The sequence below is a fragment of the Asterias rubens genome, chromosome 7 (genome assembly GCF_902459465.1).
Source record: "Asterias rubens chromosome 7, eAstRub1.3, whole genome shotgun sequence".
NCBI lineage: Eukaryota > Metazoa > Echinodermata > Asteroidea > Forcipulatida > Asteriidae > Asterias > Asterias rubens.
The window spans coordinates 4990595-5003671 of NC_047068.1; the positions used below are offsets into that span (position 1 = coordinate 4990595).

The 13077-nt window shown below is 35.4% G+C and overlaps 1 protein-coding gene across 2 annotated transcripts in view; it reads left to right on the forward strand.

Moving 5' to 3' along the window:
- The first annotated feature begins 7285 nt into the window (after positions 1 to 7285).
- The window catches only part of LOC117292141 (serine/arginine repetitive matrix protein 2-like), a 52243-nt gene continuing 46451 nt past the window's right edge, over positions 7286 to 13077 (forward strand). For both annotated transcript variants that reach the window (XM_033774070.1, XM_033774071.1), the window contains exon 1: positions 7286 to 8205. The gene's annotated coding sequence lies outside the window, so the exon portion shown is untranslated. The remainder of the gene's footprint in view (positions 8206 to 13077) is intronic.

Sequence of the window (13077 nt, forward strand, 5' to 3'; positions counted from 1 at the left end):
TTACTGGGTTGTACATTACATGGATGGAACCTGGAATGAGGGAATGGATGGGACATGTATAAGAGCTTTACTGGGTTGTACATTACATGGATGGAGCCTGGAATAAGGGAATGGATGGGACATGTATAAGAGCTTTACTGGGTTGTACATTACATGGATGGAGCCTGGTATGAGGGAATGGATGGGACATGTATAAGAGCTTTACTGGGTTGTACACATGTACATTACATGGATGGAACCTGGTATGAGGGAATGGATGGGACATGTATAAGAGCTTTACTGGGTTGTACATTACATGGATGGAACCTGGTATGAGGGAATGGATGGGACATTTATAAGAGCTTTACTGGGTTGTACATTACATGGATGGAACCTGGTATGAGGGAATGGATGGGACATGTATAAGAGCTTTACTGGGTTGTACATTACATGGATGGAGCCTGGTATGAGGGAATGGATGGGACATTTATAAGAGCTTTACTGGGTTGTACATTACATGGATGGAGCCTGGTATGAGGGAATGGATGGGACATGTATAAGAGCTTTACTGGGTTGTACATTACATGGATGGAGCCTGGAATGAGGGAATGGATGGGACATAGATAAGAGCTTTACTGGGTTGTACATTACATGGATGGAACCTGGTATGAGGGAATGGATTGGATGGAGTCAAGAAACATCCAAGGATTCATTATAATAGTTCTCAGTCCACAGTGGATGGCACACTGATACAGTAGAAAGGCTTAAAGAATAATATATTTTACTTATATTTCAATTGTTGTTTTTTGCATACTTGTTTTGTATTGAAAGCAGAAAGACATTAGGTTCTTTGACTTTTTCTTTGATGATGTAGTATAGAAAAATCAAAATAAATTGAAATTTTCTGATGACCTTGACACAATTTCTTCTGAAAATAGTTTAAAGATAAGGTTCGTTTGAGTATTTAGTTTTGTTTTCAAGTGGCTTTACTTTGCAATTAAGAATTCTACATAAGGAGCTAGTAGTTTTTGGGTCATGTTTAATAATTATTTCTATGAGAATGCTCAGCCACTATGTGCCATGGCTTTGAGCATTACAATTAACTTCATTTAATTTTGGTTTTCTAAATTTCATAATCAAAGACACATTTAAAGGAACTAATGTCTTTCAATATAAAACAAAACAAAAACCCCAAAATATTAACACTTAAACAAATAATATAAAGTTTGTTCAATTGAAAAAGGGGGAAAATAGAAGTAAAACAATAATGGGAGACTTTCTGGGACGATAGAGGGCAGCAGACGTACCGGGTAAATCCATTGTTCTCAGAATTATGCGCATGTTCAGAACTACGTAAACAATGGAAATTTACCCGGTATGTCTGCTGCCACCTAGCGTTGGAAAGTCTCCTATTGAATCAAGGTTTCTAGAAACTCAATTATCATTAGAACCCCTGCAGCATTAAGAAGTCAACCAAGAGTTAAACATAAAACATTACTCACCTTTCCGCAGGTTCCTTTTCTACATTTTACATTGAATTCTTAGGGTTGAGGATGTTTGTACACTTTAAGGGTTGAGGATGTTTGTACACTATTACAATGATAGGTGAGATCATAGAGCAAGGACTGAGATATACTTCAATCTTCTGTAAATCATGAAATTCAAATGGTAATCTGATGATAACAGATAATTATAGAACCCTGGAAATGCAGTTCATTGACACCCCCACAGCAGAGGGACAACCCTGGTTAAATAATATGCAATAAATAAACACATTAGTGTGATAAGAAGTATTTACAGTCCCTTGGAATACCTCCTGTGAGAATGGTCTGTTGCTTGGTTTATAGATCGGAGCATGGAGCATGGAGAATAGTTCTTTCTCTATAGTTGAGGATTCCAGTCTGAATCCGAAGAGGTTGGAATACAAACAAATCAAATTACGCAAATAAGGAAAACAATCTGCTTGAAGTGGGTCCAGAATTTAGAACAACAGGTATGTGAGTACAAAAAAAAGAAAGATACTATAGCTGTGTACTTGATCTGTTCGGTCCAAGTCACTGTTTCAAGATGACTTCTGATTGTTTTAATATTTTTTCAATATTCAGAAGCATGGAAGCAAAAGTTTCAAGCCTTCCTGACACACCAACTCACTATCAGTGTTTATTCAGATCTGTTTATTTATAAACTCCTGTTTCATGTTGTTTAGATTTACATTTTTGAGATAACTTGTGTAATTTTTGTATTAGTTCTATTCTTAGTATAATAAGTGGTGTCTGTGACATTTTACTGAAACCATGGAAACTGGGTTCATTTTTATCCCGAAGTTTCTTTTTGCCAAGTTATTTCCTCAACTTTTGAATTTTAAAAACAAGCAGACATTTTTGATTTACTTAACAGAGTAGGTCAACTTCTACTTCTATTTGTAGATTTCTTACACAAATGTCAAGTTAGTTAACAGATTGTTTGTGAATAGAAGAAGCCATTTTGTTAATCCATTTATTTATTTGTTTTGGAAACCACTTTGGTTTTTTCTCTAAAACATTTACAGAGTCTAGAGTGCACAGAAGAAAAAGGTTAAATTGACCCCTAAAAATTGGTAGAGCAAGGATGAAATGTCTTAAACCTATTTCTTCTTGGGTTAGTAAAGTAGTTTGACTTCTTTATTCACTCACCCCACAATACTAACTCCTGTATAATTCCCCTGGTTTAGTTTCGGAAATTGACTTGGTGGGACCCTGTTTATGCCCCTATAGTACTCTCCGTAACTCTTAACTCACTAGTAGCCTTGAACCTACAGGTGCAAGGGCTAAACTTGAATGGTTTTGATTGGACTTGATGTGAGGAAAAAACCTCCCTGGATTTATGCCAGAGGGCAAGTTGAGCTGGCTGGTCATTTCAAAACATCACACTTTGAATTATTGTCAGGCAACTCAACTGAGATAACAAGAATGCAGTTTATGTTTATTCAGTTTGATTTCAAAACAAGTTTTTTTTCTCTAGTGAACTCCATACGATGTATTATTGGGGTAATAAATAGAGTTTATAAAGTATGCTACCCGATTGACCTGAGCCTGACTTTACAGGAAAGCCTATGACTTCTTCAAATTGGTTCCAGTACTGCTGTATTTATTGTTTAAGATGTCTGCCATCAAACAAAAGGAACTTAATCATGATCAGAGCTGATCTTTCTTTCATTATTAGGATTTGTAGCCACTTTGAGTTAATTCCAGAAATGTCAATACTGCCCTCTATTGGCCTTAAGATGTATAGTGCATTATTAATTTGTAATCTTGAAGGAAATTTGAGCAGCCGACATTTTGATGTGGATAGACTGTGGCAGGTTCAAACCAATTACATGGAGGATCCTTTCCTTTCTGATTTACCCTTTGGGGTATTAGGTCTGCGAGTTGCAGTGGTCTGTTGCACTGCTCTCTTACACAAATGGCTTTTTGCTTTATACTGTGCAGAAACACAGACTTCAGTTAAAAGGATACAATGAGGTGAATAATGTAATCCAACTTTTAAAAATAATTGTTAATACAAATTCAGTTAAGAAGTGACACCTTTTGTTGACCCATTAACAAGGTTGGAAGTTGACCCCAGCAACTTGAATGTTTTTGCGGGGATCAAACTGTATTATACATGTACAAGACTGTTTGTGCCATTTAAAAAAGAAACATGTTGTCATAAATTTATTATAATACAGTTCAGTGTAAGAATGAAGCTATACAAACTCTAAGGAACATTGCTCTAGTTAAATGAAACCACCAAGAGTGCAGACTTCTTCATAATTCATTAATCCAATTCACCGTTTCCCCAAGTCATGGTACTTCCCAGCTTGTAATATGTGGTTTTACTGGAAGCCACGAGAGGGTATTTCATCTAATAGAATACCAACTTTCCAGCACACTTTGTATTTCTGTGAGTCAAACTAGGCGCTTTGTATTTGATCTGGAGATCTTGAGGCTATATTTTGTGGAGGGACTGAGCAGTGTTTTGTAAGGTTAGGTAGGTCTTGGTCATAGTGCAGCGAACTATCAAGTGTGCTATGTCACCAGCAGACCTCATCGGTATGTTTACTCAACACATAAGTGAGCAATGCTTAGGATTTCAGCTAGTTTTATGCAGACTGCCTACTAAGTAGAAATCTCATTAACTGTATATAAAGGCTGCCTTAAGTCTGTACATCAATTTGAACTGTTGGGAAATCAAGCTGATTTTTTGATGAACTGTTTTACTTTTTTGACTCTCATAGTAATTTCCACCGCAACAAAATCATGATTTTGTTTAGCATAATAATAATAATAATAATAATAATAATAATAATAATAATAATAATAATAATAATAATAATAATAATAATAATAATAATAATAATAATAATAATAATAATAATAATAATAATAATAATAATAATAATAATAATGATAATGATAATGATAATGATAATGATAATGATAAGATATGATAATGTAATGATAATGATAATGATAATGATAAATGATAATGATAATGATAATGATAATGATAATGATAATGATAATGATAATGATAATGATAATGATAATGATAATGATAATGATAATGATAATGATAATGCTAATGATAATGATAATGATAATGATAATGATAATGATAATGATAATGATAATGATAATGATAATGATAATGATAATGATAATGATAATGATAATGATAATGATAATGATAATGATAATGATAATGATAATGATAATGATAATGATAATGATAATGATAATGATAATGATAAAGATAATGATAATGATAATGATAATGATAATGATAATGATAATGATAATGATAATGATAATGATAATGATAATGATAATGATAATGATAATGATAATGATAATGATAATGATAATGATAATGATAATGATAATGATAATGATAATGATAATGATAATGATAATGATAATGATAATGATAATGATAATGATAATGATAATGATAATGATAATGATAATGATAATGATAATGATAATGATAATGATAATGATAATGATAATGATAATGATAATGATAATGATAATGATAATGATAATGATAATGATAATGATAATGATAATGATAATGATAATGATAATGATAATGAATGATAATGATAATGATAATGATAATGATAATGATAATGATAATGATAATGATAATGATAATGATAATGATAATGATAATGAATGATAATGATAATGATAATGATAATGATAATGATAATGATAATGATAATGATAATGATAATGATAATGATAATGATAATGATAATGATAATGATAATGATAATGATAATGATAATGATAATGATAATGATAATGATAATGATAATGATAATGATAATGATAATGATAATGATAATGATAATGATAATGATAATGATAATGATAATGATAATGATAATGATAATGATAATGATAATAAAAACATTTATATAGCGCCAAATCCATTAAGAATGCTCCCAGGCGCTTTACAACAAGAAACAAAATTCAAACTTTTAACCACAAAAAACTAAATAATTAAAAGGTCCACACGTTATAGGACCACACCTATTTATAGATTTAATTTAACAAGCACCGTTCTTTGCAGAACCCCTATATCAAATTGTGATCTCAACTGATTTACTGATCTGCCTGCAGTGTTATACATTGTTACCTTATTACCTTGTTTCTGTTCAAGTAAGTGTACCGCAGCAAGTGATTCTTGTAGTATTCATGTAGGCCTACACAAGTACAGCATCTCAAATCAAGATCAGCCAGTCTCTGTTGGTATTGAATGAAAGACAAACAAAATGGCTGCTTTGTGAAATCGTTTTACATAAAGTAAATCTTAAACACATGTTCTTGACAAGGAACCTGCAAAGTGGAAGACGTGTGATTTCACACCTTTGTCTGTCTTATGGTTATGTACATGATCATTTCAGTAATGTGTTGTGAAATAAGTTACCTGTAAGGGTTGAGTTTGTTTTCCAGGAAATACACGTCATTACTTCTACCCTGCTTCTACTGTAGAGGGTATATCTTGTTTAATCCCTTACTTCCATGGGTACATTATTTGCTCTACCGTGTACTTGTCCCATCAATTCTTGCTAATAGTTTTAAGCTGTTAACCTTCAAGATTTGCCTGTAGTATATCAGAACTAAATGGTCCGTTATATATCAGAAATAGATTTGTGGGGGGGGGGGGGGGGGGTAGCCTTATGAGGAATGTTTCTTGTCCATTTAGCTGTGTATTGTTTGTCTTGTGTGAATTGTAAAATGGAATTCTCTGGTATTAAAGGGACTTAAAGTGGTTGAGCTTTCTCTTTTATTTGTAAAAGAGAAGGTGCTAACATTGTGACACTGACAGTAATAAGTTTAGAGAAAAGTGGCCATGTTTAACATATGTGGGCCTACCTATATGCATTAACAAAATGTTACCTTGCAATAACGAGCATTTTACATTATTGGTCATAGACTCACTATTTCAGTTGGAAGATTAATCTTTCAATCAAGGTGTTGATAGGTAGCAATATTATGAACATCTTACAATACTGTCTTCTTGGCTGAAGACTATTGGTCAGGATACACACTCTTCCTTCCCAGTTATTACATGTATTTCAGTTGGAAGATAAGTCTTTTATTCAAGGTGTGACAAGCAGAAAATGGCTTCTTACTTTAGGCAAGACAGACAACCAGTGTCTTGCTAGACCAAAGTGTTTTTCTTTTCTATATTTGGAATGTTTGCATTCTCACTGTAAACTCTAGATACTGTTTTCTATTCGGATTCTATTTTCACATTACCCGGTTTTCTCTTTTTCTAATCATTGTACATGTATTCTCCTTTGGGTCTTACTTTGAAATTTAAGAAGCAAGGTCAGTGGATTCTCAAGACGTCATTTGCTTCACAAAGTACTCTTGGATTGTTCTCTTTGATCCTGGTTACCACTGAATTCATCTTTTAAACCGTTTGCCTATCCCAATAAATAACATTTACTTACAGTTCTCAGCAGCAGTTAAAATGTCTCTCAACTACAGTGTATATTGTATCCCATATAACTGTGAGGAGAATAATGGTCCTTCTTAGAACATAAAGGATCTTTAATACGCCCTAAGCTATCTATCATTACTCTATTATCAATCAGACAATGCTCTAATCTTACTTGATCCTCCCACCTTCAATGCCTTTATAATCAGTGGTAACACTAGGACCCTACAGACCATCCCTACAATAGTAGTGGTACACCCCATGTCAGAGGTCAATCTCATCATGATCTCTCATCAAGTAGTATTGCAAACTACTGGGAGGTTATTGTTCAGTTTAACTGTATGGTTTAATGCGGTTGGTGAGTGGTTCTAGAGCACTACCTACCCAGTACGTAGTCAATGATTACAGTCACACAGTGTGAGAGGGAGCATGCTGACTGATTACACTTGATTAAGGATTATCATCGGATCAATTTAAAACCTTCATCAGGAATTGTTGTTTTGTTCTTCCGTTGGTTGGAGAGAGGAAGCAGTGAGTATGTCAACCTAGTAGTTAGTGGTTTAGTGTCTGGTGAAGCTTGCTTGTTTACATCAATCAATCAAGGTCTCTACATACATGCAGGTGTATTGGTTATCTAGAGACACAGACAGGTGATTTGATGATATTCAGACATTACTATCAGATAAAGCTAGCACTAAACATTGCTTGTTGTGTAATGCTGGTGGAAGGAGACCCTGGACCATCCTGGACCATCCTGGACGGACCATCCTGGACTAATGAAGGAACAAACTGAAGGTTCTTCTGCCACTTTCTCCCTTGCCTATAAATAACTCCCCAGTAACAGTATTAGGATCTGGACTTAATGATTAGAGAAACAAACAAGGACAAGACTTGGATTGGAATGGAAGTGTGAAGTTGGTGTCTTGAGAAAAGGACGTGTGTAATCAGTTACAGCAGCGTATAGACAGAGAATACTGACCAGCGTATGTGGATCAATCACATCAACTCTGCATGTTGCAGGTAGTTGCCTTGCTCGCATAGGAAAGATTAATACCATTTGAATAAATACAAATCAGTCAGTGCTGAGAGTGACCGGAGATTGAACGATGGTTTAAAACTAAAGCTGTCATCAGCTGACTGTGTTCTTGATATAACAATCGTGGGAGTCAATTCTGAACTTGTAGTTGGAGTTTGGTAGGTTGTTATTGTTTCACCTTTGACCTGGTGGACTTGGGACTGCCCCATATGGTGAGTATACAATGAGAATAGGTGGTAACTGGAATGACCTTTGAACTAAGTGGATTGTTGATGTTTAGAGTGGTTAAAAATAGATTTGTTTGTAATTTGTACACATGAGCGTGAATGTGTATGTATACTGTGCACAAGTCTATAAAAATCATTTTTCGTTTCCAGGTCATCTTTTAGCAGTAAAACCATAGTAAAATAAAACTTTCTTTAAAGTCAGCTTTTCTCACGATAGTCATTAAAAAAAAATACTGATTAAATTGCGTGACCCAGGCTTATTGTTATGTTAGGAAGTGAGTAAGGTCATAGTTTGATAAAACACAGCCTAAACTCCAGACACTTCATTCCATCGAGAGGCCAGAGTCGTACTTTACTTTAATAACAAAATAATGTGACAGCTAGTGGTTCTTTTCACTATTGTTGACATTACAGAAACCTATGTCGCATTCGCATTGATATGAAGTTAGTAGCGCAGCCATGACGGTGCCTGGCAAGGCCCTGCCCTCGGCCCTATCCAACTGGAATAACACTTCCAAACCACTCATAATGTTACTGTGACTGAATAGTCATAATGTTCTGTTCTAAAATAGAAATGAATTTGTTCATAGACAGAACACGATGGGCGGACACTCTCAATACAATTTCCCATTGAATCCCATATTGTTAAGTCTCCACATTCGAAGGTCATTGTAGACTAGAAGTGTTATGGAAACAATAAGGTTTAAACACATCGTACATATGCCCAGTGGGATAGCACATGGCTGGCTGGGTAAGTATTGCCAACGTCTATTGATAAGTGACACAGTTTCTGTTTGTCAGTTGTTACATCGTGACAATATGCCATATGTGGGGAATTTCAGGGTGTTGTCTCATTGAAAGAACAGGCGTCTGTGCTCTGTGATGTTAAAAGGTACAGTTCTATTTCATAAAACAAATCACAAAATATGCTGCAAAGTCATGAAACCTGAAATAAGAATTTCTCAGAAAAAGTAAAGCACTTGCATATAATTGAATTTCACTCTAATAATTACAATGTATTAACTCATGTATTCCTTTTTAAGAATATGTAATTTAAAGGCTTGAATTCTTGTTTAAACAACGGCTACAGGATGATCTCAATATTTCATATATTCCTTTTTTAATGGCCAAATAGACAACGTAGATACCGGTTAATAATGTTACCATTTTACTCTCAAAATTTGCATTTAGTAATAAGTAATTCAAGTCTCGTCTGTGTTCTATGGACTGCATCTATTACCAAAAATGTAACAACTATATATTTCTGAACATTCTGTGTAGCTACTGTTTAAAGTTCAATACCATTTTCATGATGCAAGGGGAAATCCCAAATAGATAATACAAACGCTTTGAATGGTCACTGAGGGTCAACACAAGGGCAACCAAGCCAATGCCCTGAGGTTGCCTTAGTTAAATTATTGGCCTAACCTAAATGTCCCACTTATCTGAAAGATTGAAAAGCTCAGTTTATCATTTAGAACAAGTTGTTGACCTACTTGGATCAGCGATTGGAGGATGAGGAAAAAGAGAGCCAAGATGAAACTTGGCACAGTGATTGGCAGAGGCAAGGAGGATACTGGCAGCTGCATGGTTGATTGCTAAATCATTTAAGGGTTAGGACTGGGACTGCCCCATTCTGACTGGCTTTGGTTACAATGATTTGAATCAAAGAAAAACAAAATAGCTATATAGTCATAGATTTTTGTCTTCATAAATGATGTCGTGTCAGATAATCCCATTGCTCATTGGTAACTTCTTTATACTTCACAAGATGTAGGCCTACCAAGAAAGTGACATTGTTTGCACTGTCATCTTCTTCCCATTAAGTCCACATAATTCCAAACTGTCAGGGCCGTGATTTCTTTCCATCCAGTGTCCCAAAGGCAATTTACCCTGTCTACACAATGCACACCCCCCCCCCAAAGTAACCCTGTGCAGTTATTTACAAAGTCTCTCAAGCCAGATTTGGTAGAACTTTGTCACGGACTGATATATTGTAAACCTTGCTAGTCTTACTGCTATTGGTACTGGTCTATTCATTCTAACCCCCCTGCTATCCGCTATGTATTGTACTCTTGCAGAAAGAGAAAGCTATTCTGACTCAGTATTTTTCTTGCTTTGTGTACAAAGGCCGGAGTGTCCACAGTGAAAGGTCTCCTCTTGTCCTCTACTTTTCCATCTGAATGAGGTGTCATTCTTTGGCCCTTTAGCCGCTGCTATGTGGCTGTTTTGTGTGAGCTAAGTCGGTGGTTTGCACTGGAATGTTGGCTTACCTACTACTAGTATCTCTAGTTATGTCAACTTACGTGTAAAGACAGATCTATGGTAGAACCATTTTCATGTGAAAAAAATTCATTTTGTGCAGGAAGAAAGAGGTCGTTTGGTCTGAAATGTTTCTTGGATTTTTTTCAAAGCTAGGGGACATTCTCGAAATATTGTTAAACGTTAAGACGTCCAATACAAAAATCAAGGCCTGCGCTGGGCTGCATGAAAATGCACACCTTCTACTAAAGTGGTAATTAATCTACCAGTATTAGCTTTGTCTGCACAAGAACTGTAAAGATTATATTTGATAACCACTGGGGAGATGATGTCTCATCAGTGCTCTGGGCTCACACCTGCAATATGTAAACCACTCTAGGTACAAACTACAGACCATCATCTTTAAGGATTTAGGGTCAAGAGGAATGAGAAGCAAAGGCATCTCAATACGTCTTACATGGTGACTCACTTTAGTCTTTTTTGATGAGTTACTCCTTAAGGCTGCCATCTGCATTGAATGAAACAAGTTGTAGACGTGTAGAGAATGATATCAGTGAAGCTACACTAAACCTAAACTAGCCTTGTCTAATGTGTCATATGCTCAAGGGTATAAAGGCTTTCTTGAATGACAGAAAGAAGCATGAGGAATCTTGAATGAGGATGTAGAGAGAGAGAGAAGCAGGCATCAATCTCATTTGAAGCACAAAACCTTCTTAATTAACATGCCTACAAAACGTCACAATGCAAAAATTTTCTTGTTAGCAAAGCTACATCAATAAATGGGACCATGGTTGCTTCTAAATGACTTATTTTTTCCCCTTAGCTATAAAGACTTTAAGAGCCCCAATAAGACTGCAGTACTGCTATAAATACTAACATAATATCACCATGGAGCAAGGACATTGGCCAACCCCTTATTTTGAAGTATTTTTTATCCCCAGTCACTTTAAAGGATTACCTCTTGAAGGTTGATGGATGTTTTTGTTTAAGTTCCAATCTCAACACCCTGACTTAAGATGCTAAATTGTTATGTGTTGTTGAGTCTTATGATAATCTCACAAACACCATTTGAAGTTTAACTGGCCTTGAACATTAAGCAGTCATAGAAATTATTCAGCTTGGACATTTATCTTCTTTATCAGTATGTTGAATACAGTACAATGGAAGTTCTGAATTGGCAACATCTTTTTTTCTCTTTGTATGTAGAGATAAATGCCATTCCTCTTGTATTAGCCCATACTTTGGGGGTTTGGCCTCTCATTGATTCAATGTATATTGTTGACAATAACTAGGGGTTTGTGAAGACCAAGCTCTACAGTCTTAATACAACCTTCTTCTAGACTATTGATTATGGAGTATCTAAGCTAAGAGGTATAGATCAAATGGCTTTTGTTTTGCTGCTATTTCTTAAGGAAATATTTACAGACTATTAAGCTGACCTAGATAAATGAAGAGATGGCTGGTGTTTGGGGTCATGCAGGTGCACCTGCTCTGATGAACCTAGTCTTTGTTAGATGGCCATTTATTGTTTGTAATTACCTGTGTTATTAGGTTCTAGTCGTAGCGATCACAGTCGCACGATTTTAATAGTTACACTGCTGCTATCAAGAGTTGCTTAACACTTCCAGCATTGGAGAGGGAAAAAAGGTCTTTAGAGTTGAGAAAGAGGTTGACAGATTGCTCTACTTTTGATGTCATAGAGTGGCACAGCCATGTATGCTTTTATAGTTTAATGCCCCTGACTGACTATGTGGACCTCCAAACCCTAACTATAGAGCACAGACCTTGTTGAACAAACTGCATAAATGTGACCAGTGACCCCAACAAATCAAATGTAGTTGACCCTAAATTGATTAACTTTGTCCACTCAGCAGGTGTGCATGTGATTAGCAACAAGGCTCTTTATTATTCAAATTGCCCATGGTGCCTAAAGTTAATCCTCATTAATGTAGACTTGTTAAGTATGAATTGTGGTTAGATGAATAGATGTCACTGCTACCATGGAGGAAGAAATACTAATCTCCCACCAATCTGCTCACTGTGCATGTGATATACATACTTATAGATATGGTCCTCTACCAATATTGTATTCAGTTTTAAAAAAACGAAAATGTTGCTAGGCAAACTAGCTTTCTGATAAGTTGCATACTGGTATTCAGTGTCCCCCCCCCCCCCCCCCCCCCCCCGTTTATTTTCCATTTAATTGCTTTATTATTATTCTCCAGATAAGCTGATTATTTTTGTGGATAATGGTGACCTCAGTATATAGCATGTACTCTCTAAAGGTTAATTTGAATTCCCTTTGAATCATGTTAACATACATTTGGAAGTTCTGGCACAAAATGTACTATTGTTGTCTGCTTAGTGTTATAAAAGAATTACATGTATTAGGTGCACGATAGAAATGAATGGATTAATAATGCACCTTGTGTGTCATTAAGTGATGCTCCAGGCACATAGTTTATTTATAAATCTCATTATCATTTTCCCAGTCATCTTGTGATTGAGATGATTTCAAGGTCAGATTCCACACTGTTAGTGCGTTCATGCTGCCCGGTGTAGGCCTAAATCAATGTATATTTGGTTTGCGGTAAT